Consider the following 11,703-nt stretch of genomic DNA (forward strand, 5'->3'; position numbering starts at 1 on the left):
CAGGATCTGAAGGTTAGGAGTAGGCACTTGCCTGGAAATCCTTGCATGGGACGAGGAGAGTGTGGAAATCAGATATTGGAGAAGACCTTAAGTGGCGGCTGTTCATAGCTACAGTGGAGTGGAGTCAGTGCTGCTGTATGGGGCCGAGACAAGGACCCGTCCCTCACAGTACAACAGGGAAAAGCCCTGGATGGAGTCCAAAAATCCTACGAATGGCACTAGGTGTGAAGTACTAGGCGCATCAGTCACTGCCCGTCTGACTATGCCTTTATGAATAGCTCATATCACGTTGATTCAGCTTCAGTGGGCCGAGAAGAACTGCACTCAACTTCACCTCAACTCCCAAATAATCCTATCTTGCTTCTTAATGTTAATTTAAGAGCTCATGAAAATGAATAATCAACCGCCTTCGGTGGTTCCCAAACTTTTTCGTGTCAAGGACCCCCAAATTGACACTAATTAGCTCGCGGACCCCCCATTTGAGGAGATATGCCAGGGATGCCCATAAGAGAATATGTGTATGGATCTCTAGCAGTGATTCTCAACCCGTTTAATTTCAAGGACCCCCAGTTTGACATGCATTAGGCTACGGATCCCCATTCAATGGCATTTTTATATCTGGGACCCCAATTTATATTGTAATACAATCAATGTTAATTTCACTCTGAGAGTTCTATAGGAGGGCTCTGAGGGATCTAGGACTGTATATGTAATATAATGTATGTAATAGGTTTTGCCACCAAGAAAGTCATGAACCAATACAGCCATCATCACTCATAAGATTCAACAACAGACACACTGATGACTGTAGATCGATCACAGTACAACAGGGGAAAGCCCTGGATGGAGTCTATACACATTTTTTTTTTACGAATGGCACTAGTGTCACATGGACGGACCGCATCAGAAATGTGGACCTCTATGGGGACCTACCACGGGTCACGGACAAGGTCAGAGAGAGAAGGATGAGGCTGGCGGGGCACTGCGTCAGGCACCCAGAACTTGAGGCAAGTAAATTGACCCTATGGGAGCCAACCCAGGACAACTCGGTCAATTTTGTTGCGAAAGTCCAATATGGCCGCCCCCAATATTAGCCCCTATTAGTTATAATGGGGGGTGAATAGGGCAACATTTTAAACTGGGAGATATTTCCATGAAACTTCTCAGGTTGATCAATGATATGAATACGAAATTGTTTTGTATTGCAAGTTTCCATGAAATCCAATATGGCTGCCACAATATGGCCGCCACAATATTAGCACCAAGAAAATAGGTTTTGGCTCTAACTTCTGAACCAGATGAGCTAGAAATGCAAACTTGGTGTCTATTTCATGGTTTCTGACCATGAGAGACTCAATGGAATACCTATTTTTATTATTGGGTGTGTCTGGACCCTTATTGTGCATATTTACAAGATGGTGGCTACCCGAAATAGTGCTTTACCATGATTTCTACCATGATTGTTGACTGTTTTGGCAAACACAAGCAATATTAATCCATTGGCTAAGATTCATGGCACAGAAGGAACATATTTTCTTGAGCTTGCATATTGTCAAAATGGCTGCAAACATGAAAAAGAAAAGAGACATTACATTTCCTGTCAGATCCTATTACCCAGGGGGGAAAACCACCCCTTTTTGGATACCTGCATTTGCCATAAAATCAAAGGTTGTCCACCAGAAATATCTATGACCCAATAGAATCACAACCTATATGGACACACCGGTCAATTTATTTGCTGGAAATCCAATATGGCCACCACAATATTAGCCCCCATTAGCCTATAATGCGGGTGAATAGGGCAACATTTTTAACTGAGGGATATTTCCACTAAACTTCACAGGTTGATCAATGATATGAATACCATAATGGTTTGTATTGGAAGTTTCCATGATATCCAATATGGCCACCACAATACTAGCACCCAGAAAATAGGTGTGGCTCTAAATTCTGAACCAGATGAGATATAAATACAAACTCATGGTTTCTAACCACAAGAGATATATAAATATTTTAGCCATAACTTCCCTCTATTAAGTATTATTGTTCTGGGGTGTTTCTTTGCAGAAAGACATCCCTAGGCTCTGGCTGTATTTTGGTTTTGTTCTACTGTTTGTTGGCATTTCCTCTGTTTATGTTGACAATCATCCCTGGCAGGGACGTGCATCGCCAAGCCGGACATCCCTTCACTGAGTATGGATGGTCTCTCAGTGATGGGAGACCATCACTGAGAGCCAGCCTGGCCTATGCCAGAAAATCTGTTCATGTGCCAGGGACTGGAGACAAGATGCAGCACTCCATTCCTGACTGGGGATGCATCACCATTATCTTGGACTCTGGCTGGCATCCTGTCATGAAAGGACGCGATGAGAGAGATTAATGTCCCTGGACAGCCAAACTTGCCAGGGATCTGCCACAGGCCCTCACGATTGACTGTGTGAAAGGCCTTGGTGAGGTCGACAAACACCATATAGAGACCCTTCTGCTCTCTGCACTTTTCTTGCAGCTGGCAAATGGAAAAGATCATGTTACAGGTACCTCTGCCTCCGTGGAAACCACATTGGGATCCAAGGACAACATTCTCAGCATGGCTGATTAGCCGGTTGAGGATGATTCTTGCTAAGATCTTTCCTGTGATGTGCAGGACTCAGGAGGGCTATACCATGATGGTTATCGCAGTATGCCCTGTCCCCTTTCCTCTTGTAAACATGCACTATGGATGTGTCCTTGAAGTCTTGAGGGACTTCCCCCTATCCAGATTACCTGGTACAGGTGCCATGCCTCCATTCTTGTAGATGTCTGCGGGCAACCCATCACCTCCTGGTGCCTTTCCAGAAGTGGTTTGTTGGAGTGCTTTCACTGTCTCTGCACTGGTGGGGGGTCAGCCAGATCAGCATTGATTGGCAGCTGGGGTATCGTGGCAATATCCTCTTCGGAAATGGAAGACTCTCTGTTTAAGACCTCACTGAAGTGCTCTTCCCAGCGTGCTAGGATGTCACTCTTGTCAGTGAGCAGGACACTTGTCAGAGGAGCGGACTGGAGTTGAGCCAGTGGTTTTGGGCCCATAAAAAGCACACAGAATGATGCATGCATCTGAGACATTCCCAGTCAGGAATGGAGTGAAGCTCATGCTGCATCTTGTCTCCAGTCCCTGGCACATGAACAGATCTTCTGGCAGCCTTTGATACAGCTACATGATATTGTCTTGTTCATTGACATAGGCCAGGCTGGCTCTGTAGATGGACAGGGGACTGCATTCCCGTCACTGAGAGACCATCCAGACTGAGTGAAGGAAGGGATGTCCGGCTTGGCGATGCACGTCCCTGCCAGGGATGATTGTCAACATAAACAGAGGAAATGCCAACAAACAGTAGAACAAAACCAAAATACAGCCAGAGGGATGTCTTTCTGCAAAGAAACACCCCAGAACAATAATATCTTTCGTGGTTAGAAACCCTGAGTTTGTATTTCTAGCTCATCTGGTTCAGAATTTAGAGCCAAACCTATTTTCTGGGTGCTAGTATTGTGGTGGCCATATTGGATATCATGGAAACTTCCAATACAAAAAATGATGGTATTCATATCATTGATCAACCTGTGAAGTTTTGTGGAAATATCCCTCAGTTAAAAATGTTGCCCTATTCACCCACATTAGAGGCTAATATTGTGGTGGCCATATTGGATTTCCAGCAAAGAAATTGACCGGTGTGTCCACATAGGTTGTGATTCTATTGGGTCATAGATATTTCTGGTGGACAACCTTTGATGTTATGGCAAATGCAGGTATCCAAAAAAGGAGTGGTTTGCCCCCCTGGGTAATAGGATCTGACAGGAAATGTAATGTCTTTTCTTTTTCATGTTTGCAGCCATTTTGACAATATGCAAGCTCAAGAAAATATATTCTGTGCCATGAATCTTAGCCAATGGATTAATATTGCTTGTGTTTGCCAAAACAGTCAACAATCATGGTAGAAATCATGGTAAAGCACTATTTCGGGTAGCCACCATCTTGTAAATATGCACAATAAGGGTCCAGACACACCCAATAATGAAAATAGGTATTCCATTGAGTCTCTCATGGTCAGAAACCATGAAATAGACACCAAGTTTGCATTTCTAGCTTATCTGGTTCAGAAGTTAGAGCCAAAACCTATTTTTTTGGTGCTAATAATGTGGTGGCCATATTGTGGCGGCCATATTGGATTTCATGGAAACTTGCAATACAAGAAATGTTCGTATTCATATCATTGATCAACCTGAGAAGTTTTGTGGAAATATCTCTCAGTTTAAAATGTTGCCCTATTCACCCCCCATTATAACTATAAGGGCTAATATTGGGGGCGGCCATATTGGACTTTCGCAACAAAATTGCCGAGTTGTCCATATAGGTTGTGATCCTATGGGTTCATAGATATTATTTCTGGTGGACAACTTTGTATGTTATGACAAATGCAGGTTTCCTAAAAAAAGGGTGGTTTGCCCCCTGGGTATATACCGATTTTCCCACTTTAAACAAAAGAAGCCTGTTATGTTGGCTGCCGGACTACCACACACACCACCCGCCGAGCGCGCACGCACACACGCACACGCACACACACACACGCCGAGCAGGAGCACAGTGTTATGAATGATGTAGTGGATTGGAACAGTACATAATCTGTCTCCTCTCAATCTGTTTTTGTTAACTATTTCAGTCTTTATCTAGCTTCCTCTCTCTCTCTCCCCCCCCCCCCTCTCTCTCTCTCTCTCTCTCTCTCTCTCTCCCCCCCCCCCCCTCTCTCTCTCTCTCTCTCCCTCTCTCTCTCTCTCTCCCCCTCTCTCTCTCTCTCTCCCCCCTCTCTCTCTCTCCCCCCCTCTCTCTCTCCCCCCCCCCCCCCCTCTCTCTCTCTCTCTCTCTCTCTCTCTCTCTCTCTCTCTCTCTCTCCCCCCCTCTCTCTCTCTCTCTCTGTCCTTCTCTTTATCATCCAGATGTTTCCTGTCATAGTTCCAGGCATCACCATCTTGCTTCCTCACCCCCCCCCCCCCCCCCCCCCCGGCCCCTGCAGAGAAAATACCGACCATTTCTCACACACGCCCCGCCAGGCCGCCACATCTACCCTCCCGTCAATGCCATTTAATAACTTGATTCATTTCCCAGAGTTTTTTCTCATCGTGATTACAGTTTTTGTTTTTAATTCATTAATTCATTAATTCATTAATTCATTCATTCATTCAAGTCAGTCCGTCACACCTCGTGACACGCTCCATATATGGCCAATATACAGAATTCATTCCATATGTTCATCTGACCTCATCTGACCTCATCAAACCCTGGCTGTACACTCAAGACACTGCCCCCGCGGCCACCCTTAGAACTCCATATATGGAGCTGACTTGTTCTGACATTCCATATGTTGATCTGACCTCATCAAACCCTGTACAGTGTACTGTACACTTTAGGGCGAGGTCGCTTCTCGCCCTCAGGGCGTCTTAAGAAGTGTCATGAGATAACCACTGGTGTGGGTTGGTGCTCTACAAATACAACTAAAACTGAATTGACTTGTCAGTTCACACACACACACACACACACACACACACACACACACACACACACACACACACACACACACACACACACACACACACACACACACACACACACACACACACACACACACACACACACACACACACACACACACACACACACACTGCAAAGTACCACCCGGCAAACACACCATCCATCCTCCCATTTCCGCCATGCTCCTGCATGGAAATAACAATAATATAATATTTTTCTTCTCTACTCAAAGTTACAGATTATAATTTCCATAACCTTATATTGTTAACCAATCATATATCTAACGCATATGATCCGATATGATCTGAAGACCTTAATGTCTAAGGCTAATCTCAAATCGCACGCACACTGCGCACACACACACACACACACACACACACACACACACACACACACACACACACACACGCACGCACACACGCACACGCACACACTGTGACACACCCACACACACCACAATGGAAATACAACTTTTTTTAGCTCTATATTCTTGGTTCATATTCTTGTTTATACCATATTGTTTGTATATTCTGCTTTTTTTGTTGTTGTATTGCAAAAATAATTGCGATTATCTCAAATAATTGTGACAGGCCTAGTTGGAACTGGTGTATTCTGCGCCTCAATAGAAGGATATCACTCTTTCATATGATAGTATTAAGCAGGTTATAGGGCATTCACTTCTAGTCATTTTTACTAGTTTACTAGTCGACTAGTTGTTTAACTTTTTTTATTTTTTATAAATATTTTTTAAAAACTGTGTACATTGGTGACTATAACTATAATCTCCCTGATCTTGAGGCCTACAAAATCGGGGGAAAAAATATATTTTTTTCTTTTTTCTTATCAACTAGTCAACTAGTACCAACAAGGTCGACTAGTGGATTTACTAGTCGACTAGTAAACTAGTCGACTAGTTGCTTAATGCCCTTTATGCCACTCTGTGATTGATGGCATGCCACTTGCGTTTTGATGATCAGTGCAGAATTTCAGTCACTCGTCGTTAATCGAATTCACATCGACGGCATGAATAGAAATTGATTGATGGACCACTTGTGCCACGGAGCTAAACGGGAGCCTCGATCTGGTTCTCTCTCCGTTCCATGGCTCATAGAACTCATAAAACAATAAACAGGAAATGTTTTCTTAAGACTTCCTAAAAGGGTTCGCTGCCAAGTGCTGCATGGACTGAATGGCTGTGCTGACCTGAGTTCACAGCTCAGCTCAGCTGTGAAATATATCACGCCGTCTCATTTCCAAGGGGTTTCCTATGAAGACGTAGTGAAATGAAAAAAAAAAATCACACTTTTAGAGCATATCCGTGGCCATCGTATGGGCATATCCAACAATGGATGCCAAAACAATGTGGAAATTTCAATTTTTGTGAATTTGTATATCTCTCATTTGTGACCAGATTTGACTGAAGGCTGCCATTGAATTTTTTTGTTTTTGTTGTTCCATGTCATATGAAAGCAGGGAATCATAGCTTCAAACTGACATATTGGTTGTTCAGTTTGACCCACCAGTTATAGATATGGCTCATAGAGTAATGTCTTGCAGAGAAACTGGGAGTTGAGAAAACAGGCTTGAGGTTCACTTCTGTGGACTCTAACATTACACCAAGCTACATGTTTAAAAGGATCCCTGGCTAATAAGACAAATATGCCTTAAAACATTATACTTGCCCTCTACAACTAAAATTAAAAAATAAAAACACCTTTTTTTTCACAAGTTGTGATGTCATATGTCCATGTGTGTTCCAGCCCTATGGAATATATGGAATGCACGTGCTAATAAAACGTATTTAAAATATTGCTTTGGTGCTCATATTATCCTTAGGAAGTATTAAGTTGTTTTTTTATTAGCATATGCATAATCCATACATTCCATAGGGCTAGAGTCTAGCCGCTAGACCATATGGACATATGACATGACATCATCAACTTGCGACAGAAGCAGTTCCTACTTAGTGAAAGATTCTTTATTTATGAAAGAAATACAATATTTAAAGTGGTTTTATTTTTTTATTTTAGTTGTAGAGGGCAAGTATAATGTTTTAAGGCATATTTGTCTTAAGCCAGGGATCCTTTTAAGCTTTTATTTCATATTTAAATGTTAATTTCAGTTCTGATATTTATTTCAGACATGCTCTAGTATGTGAAGAGTCTGCCTGTGCTATTAACTCATTTTGGATAATAAATAAATAAATGCAGTTGTTCTCCTCTGGTGAAAACAGACATTTATAAACAGGCTTCACGCGTCATGGCTGTAACCGAGCTACAGACAGACAGACAGACAGACAGACAGACAGACAGACAGACAGACAGACAGACGATGTTTATGAGAGTGTGTGCTTTACCGTGATTATTGGCACGACAGTGATGCGGTCAGGAACACGACAGTGATGCGGTCAGGAACACGACAGTGATGCGGTCAGGAACGAGGCGAAGTCGAGTTCCACAAGCATCAGAAAAACAGCGACTATTGAGTAGTGTCAAACTCAAAAGTTTGAAAAATCTGTTTCATCATGGGAAATCATGGGTGAACATAATTTCATATGAACTCTTGGTAATACTAAAACTAGTTCTCTCTATAGTGCAGCTCCCTATCTGCCAAAGATAGGCCATGGAAAAACCCTCAGTCAAGGAGAAAAGCCCTCGTGTTTAGAACAAATTAAGTGTCTGTTCTAAACGAGAAAGAACACAGCTGTGAAGTGTTTTAATTTTATTTATTTATTTATTTATGTAAATGTACCAAACATGTTTTGGCTAATATTGAGTAATGTAGATCCTGGTATTATTAAAGGGACATGTCAATACAGTATTTGTAGTAGATAACAGTAGCACAATTTTAAATTTGCACCCTATGGCCAGAAAAATAATGAAGTCTGTGTGTTTGACTACACAATCCAGGTCAAAGTCGCCCACAGGCGTCTGCACGAAACAAGCAATTTTACGGGCCCGTGAAAATACGCTTGCGTAATCGCCCCTAAACTTATTTGTGCGTCCAAAATAAACACACGCCTCTCATTGAAAATGAAGAACTAGGCGCCTCAGTCGCTGCCCGTCTGACTATGCCTTTATGAATAGCTCATATCACGTTGATTCAGCTTCAGTGGGCCGAGAAGAACTGCACTCAACTTCACCTCAACTCCCAAATAATCCTATCTTCCTTCTTAATGTTAATTTAAGAGCTCATGAAAATGAATAATCAACCGCCTTCGTGTTCAAATAATGGTCAACAATATTCATGTCAGAATGAGTTGTAGACATTAGGGGTGAGTTCCATGACATTTTGGGTATAAAGCTGTATATAATCCTCACTCCGACACTCCCTTTGTGATAGTGTTATTGACAGAGGGAAAGGTAGGAGCATTGTATAGAGGGGTGCAGTACTTAGTTTAGACAGTATTTGGTTTAGACATTGTCATTGGTTAGACATTAGTCCTACAACTACAACCTATCTCAAACCCTCACCCTAAACCTAACCTCCCACGGGGCAGCACACCTAAACCTAACCTTAACCCATGTCTAACCCATGACTAGTCTAAACTAAGTTTCCCAAACCTTTTCGTGTCAAGGACCCCCAAATTGACACTAATTAGCCCGCAGACCCCCCATTTGAGGAGATATGCCAGGGACGCCCATAAGAGAATATGTGTATGGATCTCTAGCAGTGATTCTCAACCCGTTTAATTTCAAGGACCCCCAGTTTGACATGCATTAGGCTACGGATCCCCATTCAATGGCATTTTTATATCTGGGACCACCAATTTATATTGTAATACAATCAATGTTAATTTAACTCTGAGAGTTCTATAGGAGGGCTCTGAGGGCGCTAGGACTGTATACAGTATGTAATATAATGTATGTAATAGGTTTTGCCACCAAGAAAGTCATGAACCAATACAGCCATCATCACTCATAAGATTCAACAACTGATGACTGTAGATCGATCCACGGGATGACCTTTTTACGCAGAGCCTGGTAGTCGATTGTCACTGAGGGGGCGCTTGTTTTACAGGCGACCGGATTAAGGTTGGTGAGTGGACCGTAAAAACGACCGGATTAAGGTTGGTGAGGGATGCGCTGCTCCGTGTTTGCGGTTATGGTTATAGGGTTTGAGGTAGGTAGTAGCCGGCGCTGTAATAACAAGCGTCCCATCAGCGTCCCATCGAAACCGAGGCTCTGCGTAAAAGGTAGTCCCGTAGATCCACATCATCATCATCTGTGTTCCTTGTAACTCACTGCCTTCAACGACATTCAGCCTTCCATTCCAAGGCCAGAAATGGTCACTGAACATCAGCCATCACCCAGTCAAATTGGGTCTCAAAATAACAGCAAAAGTACAACACCTTGAATGACATTAGTATATACACACAGCTTACAACAAGCAGCAGCAGCAGCAAAGAAAGAAAGAACATATAAAACAAGTTTCGTACCTTGAGCCATCTTCTACTTGACGTCATCAGTTGTGTAAGTGATGGCCGGCCTCCAGGGTCAAACTGTGGAACCCATGGATAGAGATAGACCCCCTCTCTCTCTAGTTCATCCTCTGTGGAACCCATGGATAGAGATAGACCCCCTCTCTCTCTAGTTCATCCTCTGTGGAACCCATGGATAGAGATAGACCCCCTCTCTCCCTAGTTCATCCTGGGACGAGCCCTCCAGCAGCATCTAGACTCCAGTGCAGTCATCTCCATTCTCCATAGATCTGGCATGTACTGTACTGTATCCTCCTGTCAAAACATACAGTGCACGCAGCTTAGAGAGCTATAGAGACAGGTAGGGGTGGGCTGGGCGATGTGGACAAATATAAATATCACAATATTTTTTTCAAGCAGTATCACGATACACACAATATTATCACGAGTTTTCTTCTTGATGGTTTTCATGGTTTCAAACTTTCATGGTTACTTGTAGGTAAACAAAAACTCAAAGAAAAAGGAGTAAAGGTCTCCACACACCGGGCGCGAATCGGATGCGAATTCTGATTTTTAGCTGCGTTTCTCCATCGGTTTTCCGAAAAACGCGGCCGGTGTGCAACCACCTTAACAGACCATTTAGACCAAAATATGTTATCTAAAAAAACATTCTAAATAAGTATAAATTAAGGCCGTGCATAGAACTGTAAATCATAAATAATGATGATGTGCATTCACTGTATCACGATAAATATGATATCTCTGAAAAGGCATATCGTGGAGACGTTGTATCGTCTCGACGATATTCATCACCATATCGCCCACCCCTAGAGACAGGACAGTCACTGAACATGTTGAATTAAGAATTTCCAGCCAGTCAGTCAATATTAGGGTAAACAGGTAAAGTTTGTTTTATATTGGATCATTGACAGACATAGACCTAGTCAACAATTTAGGGCCGTCAAAAAGTACTCAACTATGAACTGTAATTCATATTTTCAAATGCTTTTAAACCTTAATGATATGGCTCAACAACCTACATTGGGATTAAACGGGTTATTTTCTCAGGCTTATTATGGCATAAAGTTGTTTGTTGTTTTGGTTCTTTTGTTTGTTTGGTTGTTTGTTTGTTGGTTGTTCATTTTGTAAAGCGCAGATATGTCATATTCCATCCTAATTGGCTTTCAAAGTTTGCAGGATTGGCCCATTTCGAACAAAAAGCATGAACGCAGCGTGCAATTTACGTGAAATCTTTCACAGACTTTCCTACTATACTGAGGAATATATCCCACCCTTTTCACATTGGCCTGTTATAGCACCACCAACAGGTGGATTTTTGCTAAACACATTTTTGGAACAAAATGCCTCAAATCATCCAATTGCCATCCAAGGCATAAGAATAAATGGCACCCTTTTCACATTGGCCTATTATAGCGCCACAACCTGACTTGCCCTGGTGGAGACCTGTGCCCCGAGGGGCACTTTTTCTAGTTATTATTATTATTCCGAAAATAACATTGACAAGTTGGTACAGTTAAGGCTAAAAGGATCATTTTGCCTCAAAACCGGCTTCATTTATTTATAGGCTATCATCAGACGTCCATTGAAGTGTGAAGATTTAACTCACATTGTCAAAGAACATTATAGGCACACACACACACACACACACACACACACACACACACACACACACACAAACACACACAAACACACACACACACAC

This window comes from Electrona antarctica, assembly GCF_951216825.1.
Source record: "Electrona antarctica genome assembly, chromosome: 11".
Lineage (NCBI taxonomy): Eukaryota > Metazoa > Chordata > Actinopteri > Myctophiformes > Myctophidae > Electrona > Electrona antarctica.